The sequence below is a fragment of the Camelus bactrianus genome, chromosome 16 (genome assembly GCF_048773025.1).
Source record: "Camelus bactrianus isolate YW-2024 breed Bactrian camel chromosome 16, ASM4877302v1, whole genome shotgun sequence".
Lineage (NCBI taxonomy): Eukaryota > Metazoa > Chordata > Mammalia > Artiodactyla > Camelidae > Camelus > Camelus bactrianus.
Genome location: NC_133554.1, coordinates 22088063 through 22100417, shown reverse-complemented (window position 1 = coordinate 22100417; position 12355 = coordinate 22088063).

Below are 12355 nucleotides of genomic sequence, written 5' to 3'. Positions count from 1 at the left end.
TTGATGTTCCTGCAGATTACAATGTAAAACCGTGTATGGTGCTATTACCTCCCCATATACATTTATGGGGTACATTTTGCACCTGAAAAGAAATTTTGTGTTCCCAACAAGCTAGGTGAAGGACGGATTTCACACACACTTATATCTCAGTATTGAGCATGTGGAGAGACGTTCGTTCATCTAACACAAAGGAATGTGTTGCAGGAGAAAATTTCCCCTGGTTTCTCAGTGTGTTTCCTATTGCTGGTTTGAACTTCCTGCAGTTTTCTCTGTAAAATAGAGTTGGATTGAAAACCTCCCCATATATAAGTATTGAGTGCATTTTGCAACTGAAAAGAAACTTTCTGTTCCTAACAAGCTAGGTGAAGAACGGCATTCACACACACATTTCTCTCAGAAATGAGCATGTGAAGAGACGTTCATTCATATAGCACAAAGGGAACAGGTTGCAGGAGATACTTTGACTATGGTTTCTCAGTGTGTTTCATAGTGCGGGTTTGAATTTCCTGCAGTTTTCACTGTAAAATCGTGTTGGAGCTGGTAACAGCCATATATATGTATGGATTGTAGTTGGCAACTGAAAAAAAATTTGTGTTCCAAAAAAGCTAGGTGAAGTACGGTTTTCACACACACGTATCTCTCAGAATTGAGCATGTGGAGAGACTTTCATTCATTTAGCACAAAGGGAACGGGTTGCAAGTGAAACTTTAACTCTGGTTTCTCAGTATGTTTCCTAGAGCCGTTTTGAATTTCCTGCAGTTTTCACTGAAAAACAGAGTTGGGGCAAGTACCTCCACATATATATTTAAGAGGCGTTGTTTGAAATTGAAAACAAACTTTGTGTTCCCAATAAGCTATGTGAAGTACAGCTTTCACACACACTTATCTCTAAGAACTGAGCATGTGGAGAGACGTTCTTTCACCTAGGTCAAAGGGAACGGATTGCAGGAGAATCTTTTACTCTGGTTTATCAATCTGTTTCCTAGTACCTGTTTGAAGTTCCTGCAGTTTTCAGTTTAAATCCAATTTGGGGCGAGTACATCCCCATATATATGTGAGGATTACTATAGGCTTCTGAAAAGATACTTTCTTTCCCCAAAAATGTAGGTGAAGTAAAGCTTTCACCCACACTTATCTCTCAGAACTGAGCATGTGGAGAGACTTTCGTTCATCTTGCACAAAGGGAATGGGTTGCAAGGGAAACCTATACTCTGGATTCTCAGTGTGTTTCCTAGTCCCGTTATGATGTTGCTGCAGTTTTCTATGTAAAACCGAGTTGGAGCGCGTACCTCCCCATTATATGTATGGAGTATAGTTTGCCACTGAAAAGAAACTTTGCAGTCCAAAAAAGCTAGGTGAAGTACGCCTTTCACACACACTTATCTCTCAGAACTGAGCATGTGGAGAGACGTTCATTCATCTTGCACAAAGGGAAAGGTTTGCTGGAGAAATATTTGCTCTGATTTCTCAGTGTTTTTCCAAGTTCCGATTTGAAGTTCCTGCAGATTTCACTGTAAAACCGAGTTGGAGTGAGTACCTCCTCATATATATGTATGGAGTGCAGTTTCATCTGAAAAGAAACTTTGTTTTGCCAACAAGCTATGTGAAGGAAGGCTTTCATAAACAATTATTTCTCAGAACTGAACATGTGGAGGGACTTTCGTTCATCGTGCTCAAAGGGACAGTTTGCAGGGAAACATTTGCTCTGGTTTCTCAATGTGTGTCCTAATGCCTGTTTGAAGTTCCTGCAGTTTTCACTGAAAACCAAGTTGGAGCGAGTACCTCCCCATAAATATTTATGGAGTGCAGTTTGCAAATGAAAAGAAACTTTGTGTTCCCAACAAGCTAGGTGAAGGGCGGCTTTCACACACACTTATCACAAAGAACTGAGAATGTGGAGAGACTATCGTTCATCTAGCACAAAGGGACAGTTTGCAGGGAAACATTTGCTCTGGTTTCTCAGTGTGTTTCCTAGTGCCGGTTTGATGTTCCTGCTGTTTTCTCTGAAAACCGAGTTGGAGCGAGTACCACCCCATATATATGTATAGAGTTTAGTTTGCAACTGAAAAGAAACTTTGTGTTCCCAACAAGCTAGGTGAAGGACAGCTTTCACACACACTTAATTCTCAGAACTGAGCATGAGGGGAGACATACGTTCATATAGTACAAATTGTATTGTTTGCAGCAGGAACATTTACTCTGGTTTCTCAGTGTCTTTCCTAGTGCAGGTTTGCAGTTCCTGCAGTTTTCATTGCAAAACAGAGTTTGAGCTTGTACCAACCCTTATATATGTATGGAGTGCAGTTTTCAACTGAAAAGAAAGTTTATTTTCCCAACAAGCTAAGTTAAGGACGGCTTTCACACACACTTATCTCTCAGAAATGAGCATGTGGAGAGACTTTAGTTCATCTAGCACAAAAGGAACGAGTATCAGGAGAAACTTTTTCTCTGCTTTCTCAGTGTGTTTCCTAGTGCCTGTTTGATATTTTTGCAGTTTAAAATGTAAAATCGTGTATGCAGCTATTACCTCCCCATATACATTTATGGGGTATATTTTGCACCTAAAAAGACACTTTGTGTTCCAAACAAGCTAGGTTAAGGACGGATTTCACACACACTTATCACTAAGAACTGGGAATTTGGAGAGACGTTCATTCATCTGATAAAAATTGAACGGTTTGCAGGAGAAACTTATACTCTGGTTTCTTAGTGTGTTTCCTAGTACTGTTTTGAATTTCCTGCAGTTTTCACTGTAAAATCGATTTGGAGGTAGTACCATCTCATATACATTTATGGAGAGTATTTTGCAAGTGAAAAGAAACTTTGTGTTCCAAACATGCTGGATGAACTTCGGCATTCACACACACTTATCTCTAAGAACTGAGTATGAGGAGAGACGTCCGTTCATCTATCTCAAGTGGAACAGTTTGCAGGAGATAGGTTTACTCTGGTTTCTCAGTGTGTTTCCTCGTGCAGGTTTGCAGTTCCTGCAGTTTTCAATGGAAAACAGAGTTTGAGCTTGTACCACCCCATATATATGTATGGAGTGCAGTTTTCAACTGAAAGAAAGTTTGTGTTCCCAACAAGCTAGGTGAAGGACAGCTTTCACACACACTTATCTTTCAAATTGTAGCATGTGGAGAGACGTTCATTCATCTAGCACAAATGGAACGGATTGCAGGGAAACTATTACTCTTGTTTCTCAGTGAGTTTCCTAGTGCCTGTTGATGTTCCTACAGTTATCACTGTAAAACCGAGTTGGAGCGAGTACCTCCCCATATATATGCATGGAATCCAGTTTGTAACTTAAAAGAAACTTTGTGTTCCAAATAAGCAAGGTGAAGTTCGTCATTCACACACAATATTCTCTCAGATCTGAGCATGTGGAGAGACGTTCGTTCATCTAGCACAAAGGGAACGGGTTGCAGGAGAAACTATTACTCTGATTTCTCTGTGTGTTTCCTAGTACCGGGTTGAAGTTCCTGCATTTTTCACTGTAAAACAGATTTGGAGCGAGTACCTCACCATGTATATGTATGGAGTGCAGTTGGCAACTGAAATGAAAGTTTGTGTTACCAAAAAGCTTGGTTAAGGACGGCTTTCACACACACATATCTCTCAGAACTGAGCATGTGGAGAGACGTTCGTTCATCTAGCACAAACGGAAACGGATGCAGGAGAACATTTGGTCTCGATTCTCAGTGTTTATCCTACTTCCGTTTTGAATTTCCCTCAGTTTTCACTTTAAAAGAGAGTTGGAGCGAGTACTTCCCCTTATATAAGTATGGAATACAGTTTGCAACTGAAAAGGTACTTTGAGTTCCCAACAAGTTTTGTGAAGGCGGCTTTCACACACCTTATCTCTCAGAACTGAGCATGTGGAGAGACGTTCCTTCATCTAGCACAAAGGGAATGTGTTGCAGGTGAAACTTTTACTCTGGTTTCTCATTGTGTTTCCTATGAGCTATTGAAGTCCTGCAGTTTTCACAGTTAAACCGATTTTGAGTGAGTACATCCCCATATATATGAATGTAGTGCTGTTTGCAACTTAAAAAACTTTGTGTTCACAACAAGCTAGGTGAATATCGGCTCTCAGAACAACTTTTCACTCAGAACTGAGCATGTGGAGAGACTTTCGTTCATCTAGCACAAAGGTAACGTGTTACACGGGAAACTTTTACTCTGGTTTCTCAGTTTGTTTCCTAGTGCCTGTTTGATGTTGCTGCTGGTTTCAATGTAAAACCATGTATGGAGATAGTAGTTCCCCATATGCATTTATGGAGTACTGTTAGCAACTGAAAAGTAATTTTGTGTTCCCAACAAGCTAGGTGAATGGTGGCTTTCACACATACTTATCTCTCAGAAGTGAGCATGTGGAGAGACGTTCGTTCATCTAGCACAAATTGAACGGGTTGCAGGAGAAACTTTTACTCTGTTTTCTCAGTCTGTTTCCAAGTGACGCTTTGAATTTCCTGCAGTTTTCTCTGAAAAACAGGGTTGGAGCTAGTACCTCCCCTTATATATGTATGGGGTGTTTTTTGAAATTGAAAAGATACTTTCTGTTCCCAACAAGCTAGATGAAGGGCGGCTTTCACTCACACTTCTCACAAAAAACTAAGCATGTGGGGATACGATCCTTCAACCAGCACAAAGGGAACGGCTTGCAGGAAAACTTTTACTCTGGTTTGTCAGTGTGTTTCCAACTTCCGGGTTGAAGTTTCTGCAGTTTTCACTGTAAAATCGAGTTGGAGTGAGTACCTCCCCATATAAATTTATGGACTGTAGTTTGCAACTGAAAAGAAACTTTGTGTCCCCAACAAGCTGGGTGAAGAACGGATTTCAAAAAACCCTTATCTCGAAGAACTGAGCATGTGGAGAGACTTTCGTTCATCTAGCACAAAGGGAACGGGATTCTGGAGAAACTTTTACTCTGGATTTTCAGTGTGTTTCATAGTGCCGATTTGAAGTTCCTGCAGATTTCACTTTAAAATCGATTTGGAGCCTATACTTCGCAATATTTATTTATGGATTCTAGTTTGCAACTGAAATGAATCATTGTGTTACCAAAAAGGTAGGTGAAATACGGCTTTTACACACACTTATCTCACAGAACTGAGCATGTGGGGAGACTTTCGTTCATCTAGGACAAATGGAACAGGTTGTAGGTTATACTTTTACTCTGGTATCTCAGTGTATTTCCTAGAGCCGGTTTGAATTTCCTGCAGTTTTCACTGAAAAATAGGGTTGGAGCGAGTACGTCCCCATATATATGTATATGGTGTTGTTTGATATTGAAAGGAAACTTTGTGTTCCAAGCAAACTAGATGAAGTACGGCTTTCACACACACTTATCTCAGAAATGAACATGAGGAGAGATTTTCGTACATCTAGCACAAAATGAAAGGTTTGCAGGAGAAACTTTTGCTCTGGATTCTCACTGTGTTTCCTAGTGCCGGTTTGAAGTTCCTGCAGTTTTCACTGAAAAACCGAGTTGGAGCGAGTACCTCCCCATATATATGTAAGGAGTGTAGTTTGCATTTGAAAAGGAACTTTGTGTTCCCAACAAGCTAGGTGAAGTATGGCTTTCACACATACTTATCTCTCACAAATGAGCATGTGGAGAGACGTTCGGTCACCTAGCTCAAAGCGAACGTAATGCAGGAGAAAATTTTACTCTGGTTTCTCAGTGTGTTTCCTAGTGCCTGTTTGAATTTCCTGCAATTTTCACTGAAAACCGAGTTGGAGCAAGTACCTCCCCATATAAATTTATGGAGTGCTGTTTGCAACTGAAATGTAACTTTGTGTTCCCAGCAAGATATTTGAAGAACGGATTTCCCACACAATTATCTCAAAGAAATTAGCATGTGGAGAGATGTTCGTTCATCTAGCACAAAGGTAATGGGTTTAAAGGGAAACATTTACTGTGGTTTCTCAGTTTGTTTCCTACTTCCTGTTTGATGTTCCTGCAGGTTTCAATGTAAAACCGTGTATGGAGATATTATTTCACCATTTACATTTATGGAGTACTGTTTGCAAATGAAAAGAAATTTTGTGTTCCCAACAAGATAGGTGAACGTTGGATTTCACACACAATTAACACTCAGAACTGGGTATGTGGAGAGACGTTCTTTCATCTAGCACAAATTGAACGGGTTGCAGGAGAAACTTTTACTCTGGGTTCTCAGTGTGTTTCCTAGTGCCGGTTTGAATTTCCTGCAGTTATCACGTAAAAAAAGTTAGAGCTTGTACCTCCCCATATATATGTATGGGGTGATTTTGAAATTGAAAAGACGCTTTCCGTTCCCAACAAGCTAGGTGAAGGGCGGCTTTCATACACACTTATCTCTCAAAACTGAGCATGTGGAGAGACCTTCGTTCATCTAGCACAAAGGGAAAGGTTTGCAGGAGAAAATTTTACTCTGGATTCTCAGTGTGTTTCATAGTGCCGGTCTGAAGTTCCTGCAGTTTTCACTGTAAAAACGAGTTTGAGCGTGTACCTCCCCATATATATGTAAGGAAGCTTGTTTGCAACTGAAAAGAAACTTTGTGTTCCCAACAAGCGAGGTGAAAGACGGCTTTCACACACACTTATCTCCCAGAAATGAGCATGTGGAGAGACATTCGTTCATCTAGCAAAAAGGGAACGTGTTTCAGGACAAATTTTTACTCTGCATTCTCAGTGTGTTTCCTATTGTTGCTTTGAACTTCCTGCAGTTTCACTGTAAAATCGAGTTGGATTGAGAACCTCCCCATATATAAGTATTGAGTGCATTTTGCAACTGAAAAGAAACTTTCTCTTCCTAACAAGCTAGGTGAAGAACGGCATTCACACACACATTTCTCTCAGAAAAGAGCATATGAAGAGACGTTTATTCATATAGCACAAAGGGAACGGGTTGCAGGAGATACTTTGACTATGGTTTCTCAGTGTGTTTCATAGTGCTGGTTTGAATTTCCTGCAGTTTTCACTGTAAAATCGAGTTTGAGCTGGTAACCCCCATATATATGTATGGATTGTAGTTTGCAACTGAAAAGAAACTTTGTGTTCCAAAAAAGCTAGATGAAGTACGGTTTTCACACACACGTACATCTCAGAATTGAGCATGTGGAGAGACGTTCATTCATTTAGCACAAAGGGAACGGGTTGCAGGAGAAACTTTATCTCTGGTTTCTCAGTGTGTTTCCTAGAGCCGTTTTGAATTTCCTGCAGTTTTCACTGAAAAACAGATTTGGAGCTAGTACTTCCACATATATATATATATAACAGGTGTTGTTTGAAACTGAAAAGAAACTTTGTGTTACCAACAAGCTATATGAAGTACATCTTTCAAACACACTTATCTCTAAGAACTGAGCACGTGGAAAGACGTTCGTTCACCTAGCTCAAAGGGAACGGATTGCAGGAGAATCTTTTACTCTGGTTTCTTAGTCTGTTTCCTAGTACCTGTTTGAAGTTCCTGCAGTTTTCATTTTAAAACCGATTTGGAGAGAGTACATCCCCATATATATGTATGGAGTACAATTTTCTTCTGTAAAGATACTTTTTGATCCCAACATTGTTGGTGAAGGACGGCTTTCACCCACACTTATCTCTCAGAACTGAGCATGTGGAGAGACTCTCGTTCATCTTGCACAAAGGGAACGGGTTGCAAGAGAAACCTATACTCTGGTTTCTCAGTGTGTTTCCTAGTCCCGTTATGATGTTCCTGCAGTTATCAATGTAAAACCGAGTTGGAGCGAGTACCTTCCCATTATATGTATGGAGTACAGTTTGCCACTGAAAGAAAATTTGCGCTCCAAACAAGCTAGGTGAAATACTCCTTTCACACACACTTATCTCTCAGAACTGAGCATGTGGAGAGACGTTCATTCATCTTGCACAAAGGGAAAGGTTTGCTGGAGAAATATTTGCTCTGATTTCTCAGTGTGTTTCCAAGTTCCGATTTGAAGTTCCTGCAGATTTCACTGTAAAACCCAGTTGGAGTGAGTACCTCCTCATATATATGTATTTAGTGCAGTTTCATCTGAAAAGAAACTTTGTTTTGTCAACAAGCTATGTGAAGGAAGGCTTTCATAAACAATTATTTCTCAGAACTGAACATGTGGAGAGACTTTCGTTCATCGTGCACAAAGGGACAGTTGGCAGGGAAAATTTTGCTCTGGTTTCTCAGTGTGTGTCCTAATGCCTGTTTGAAGTTCCTGCAGTTTTCACTGAAAACCAAGTTGGAGCAAGTACCTCCCCATAAATATTTATGGAGTGCAGTTTGCAACTGAAAAGAAACTTTGTGTTCCCAACAAGCTAGGTGAAGGGCAGCTTTCACACACACTTATCACAAAGAACTGAGAATGTGGAGAGACTATCGTTCATCTAGCACGAAGGGACAGTTTTCAGGGAAACATTTGCTCTTGTTTCTCAGTGTGTTTCCTAGTGCCGGTTTGATGTTCCAGCAGTTTTCACTGAAAACCTAGTTGGAGCGAGTACCACCCCATATATATGTATAGAGTGTAGTTTGCAACTGAAAAGAAACTTTGTGTTCCCAACAAGCTAGGTGAAGGGCGGCTTTCACACACAATTATCTCTCAGAACTGAGCATTTGGAGAGACCTTCGTTTATCTAGCAGAAAGGGAACGGGATGCAGGAGAATCCTTTACTCTGAATTCTCAGTGTGTTTCCTAGTGCCGGTTTGAAGTTCCTGCATTTTTAACCGTAAAACCGTGTTGGAGCGAGTACATCCCCATATATATGTATGGAGTGTAGTTGGCTACTGAAATGAAAGTTTGTTTTCCAAACAAGCTAAGTTAAGGACGGCTTTCACACACATTTATCTCTCTGAAATGAGCATGTGGAGAGACTTTCGTTCATCTAGCACAAAGGGAACGAGTTTCAGGAGAAACTTTTACTCTGCATTCTCAGTGTGTTCCCTAGTGCCTGTTTGATGTTCCTGCAGATTACAATGTAAAACCGTGTATGGTGCTATTACCTCCCCATATACATTTATGGGGTATATTTTGCACCTGAAAAGAAATTTTGTGTTCCCAACAAGCTAGGTGAAGGACGGATTTCACACACACTTATATCTCAGTATTGAGCATGTGGAGAGACGTTCGTTCATCTAACACAAAAGAAAGTGTTGCAGGCGAAAATTTCCCCTGGTTTCTCAGTGTGTTTCCTATTGCTGGTTTGAACTTCCTGCAGTTTTCTCTGTAAAATAGAGTTGGATTGAAAACCTCCCCATATATATGTATTGAGTGCATTTTGCAACTGAAAAGAAACTTTCTGTTCCTAACAAGCTAGGTGAAGAACGGCATTCACACACACATTTCTCTCAGAAATGAGCATGTGAAGAGACGTTCATTCATATAGCACAAAGGGAACAGGTTGCAGGAGATACTTTGACTATGGTTTCTCAGTGTGTTTCGTAGTGCCGGTTTGAATTTCCTGCAGTTTTCACTGTAAAATCGTGTTGGAGCTGGTAACACCCATATATATGTATGGATTGTAGTTGGCAACTGAAAAGAAACTTTGTGTTCCAAAAAAGCTAGGTGAAGTACGGTTTTCACACACACGTATCTCTCAGAATTGAGCATGTGGAGAGACTTTCATTCATTTAGCACAAAGGGAACGGGTTGCAAGTGAAACTTTAACTCTGGTTTCTCAGTATGTTTCCTAGAGCCGTTTTGAATTTCCTGCAGTTTTCACTGAAAAACACAGTTGGAGCAAGTACTTCCACATATATATTTAAGAGGTGTTGTTTGAAATTGAAAAGAAACTTTGTGTTCCCAACAAGCTATGTGAAGTACAGCTTTCACACACACTTATCTCTAAGAACTGAGCATGTGGATAGACGTTCTTTCACCTAGGTCAAAGGGAACGGATTGCAGGAGTATCTTTTACTCTGGTTTCTCAGTCTGTTTCCTAGTACCTGTTTGAAGTTCCTGCAGTTTTCAGTTTAAAACCAATTAGGAGCGAGTACATCCCCATATATATGTAAGGAGTACTATAGGCTTCTGAAAAGATTCTTTCTTTTCCCAAAAATGTAGGTGAAGTAAAGCTTTCACCCACACTTATCTCTCAGAAATGAGCATGTGGAGAAACTATCGTTCATCTTGCACAAAGGGAACGGGTTGCAAGAGAAACCTATACTCTGGATAATCAGTGTGTTTCCTAGTCCCGTTATGATGTTGCTGCAGTTTTCTATGTAAAACCGAGTTGGAGTGCGTACATCCCCATTATATGTATGGAGTATAGTTTGCCACTGAAAAGAAACTTTGCACTCCAAAAAAGCTAGTTGAAGTATGCCTTTCACACACACTTATCTCTCAGAACTGAGCATGTGGAGAGACGTTCATTCATCTTGCACAAAGGGAAAGGTTTGCTGGAGAAATATTTGCTCTGATTTCTCAGTGTGCTTCCAAGTTCCGATTTGAAGTTCCTGCAGATTTCACTGTAAAACCCAGTTGGAGTGAGTACCTCCTCATATATATGTATGGAGTGCAGTTTCATCTGAAAAGAAACTTTGTTTTGCCAACAAGCTATGTGAAGGAAGGCTTTCATAAACAATTATTTCTCAGAACTGAACATGTGGAGAGACTTTCGTTCATCGTGCACAAAGGGACAGTTGGCAGGGAAAATTTTGCTCTGGTTTCTCAGTGTGTGTCCTAATGCCTGTTTGAAGTTCCTGCAGTTTTCACTGAAAACCAAGTTGGAGCAAGTACCTCCCCATAAATATTTATGGAGTGCAGTTTGCAACTGAAAAGAAACTTTGTGTTCCCAACAAGCTAGGTGAAGGGCGGCTTTCACACACACTTATCACAAAGAACTGAGAATGTGGAGAGACTATCGTTCATCTAGCACGAAGGGACAGTTTTCAGGGAAACATTTGCTCTTGTTTCTCAGTGTGTTTCCTAGTGCCGGTTTGATGTTCCAGCAGTTTTCACTGAAAACCTAGTTGGAGCGAGTACCACCCCATATATATGTATAGAGTGTAGTTTGCAACTGAAAAGAAACTTTGTGTTCCCAACAAGCTAGGTGAAGGGCGGCTTTCACACACAATTATCTCTCAGAACTGAGCATTTGGAGAGACCTTCGTTTATCTAGCAGAAAGGGAACGGGATGCAGGAGAATCCTTTACTCTGAATTCTCAGTGTGTTTCCTAGTGCCGGTTTGAAGTTCCTGCATTTTTAACCGTAAAACCGTGTTGGAGCGAGTACATCCCCATATATATGTATGGAGTGCAGTTGGCTACTGAAATGAAAGTTTGTGTTCCAAACAAGCTAAGTTAAGGACGGCTTTCACACACATTTATCTCTCTGAAATGAGCATGTGGAGAGACTTTCGTTCATCTAGCACAAAGGGAACGAGTTTCAGGAGAAACTTTTACTCTGCATTCTCAGTGTGTTCCCTAGTGCCTGTTTGATGTTCCTGCAGATTACAATGTAAAACCGTGTATGGTGCTATTACCTCCCCATATACATTTATGGGGTATATTTTGCACCTGAAAAGAAATTTTGTGTTCCCAACAAGCTAGGTGAAGGACGGATTTCACACACACTTATATCTCAGTATTGAGCATGTGGAGAGACGTTCGTTCATCTAACACAAAAGAAAGTGTTGCAGGCGAAAATTTCCCCTGGTTTCTCAGTGTGTTTCCTATTGCTGGTTTGAACTTCCTGCAGTTTTCTCTGTAAAATAGAGTTGGATTGAAAACCTCCCCATATATATGTATTGAGTGCATTTTGCAACTGAAAAGAAACTTTCTGTTCCTAACAAGCTAGGTGAAGAACGGCATTCACACACACATTTCTCTCAGAAATGAGCATGTGAAGAGACGTTCATTCATATAGCACAAAGGGAACAGGTTGCAGGAGATACTTTGACTATGGTTTCTCAGTGTGTTTCATAGTGCCGGTTTGAATTTCCTGCAGTTTTCACTGTAAAATCGTGTTGGAGCTGGTAACACCCATATATATGTATGGATTGTAGTTGGCAACTGAAAAGAAACTTTGTGTTCCAAAAAAGCTAGGTGAAGTACGGTTTTCACACACACGTATCTCTCAGAATTGAGCATGTGGAGAGACTTTCATTCATTTAGCACAAAGGGAACGGGTTGCAAGTGAAACTTTAACTCTGGTTTCTCAGTATGTTTCCTAGAGCCGTTTTGAATTTCCTGCAGTTTTCACTGAAAAACACAGTTGGAGCAAGTACCTCCACATATATATTTAAGAGGTGTTGTTTGAAATTGAAAAGAAACTTTGTGTTCCCAACAAGCTATGTGAAGTACAGCTTTCACACACACTTATCTCTAAGAACTGAGCATGTGGATAGACGTTCTTTCACCTAGCTCAAAGGGAACGG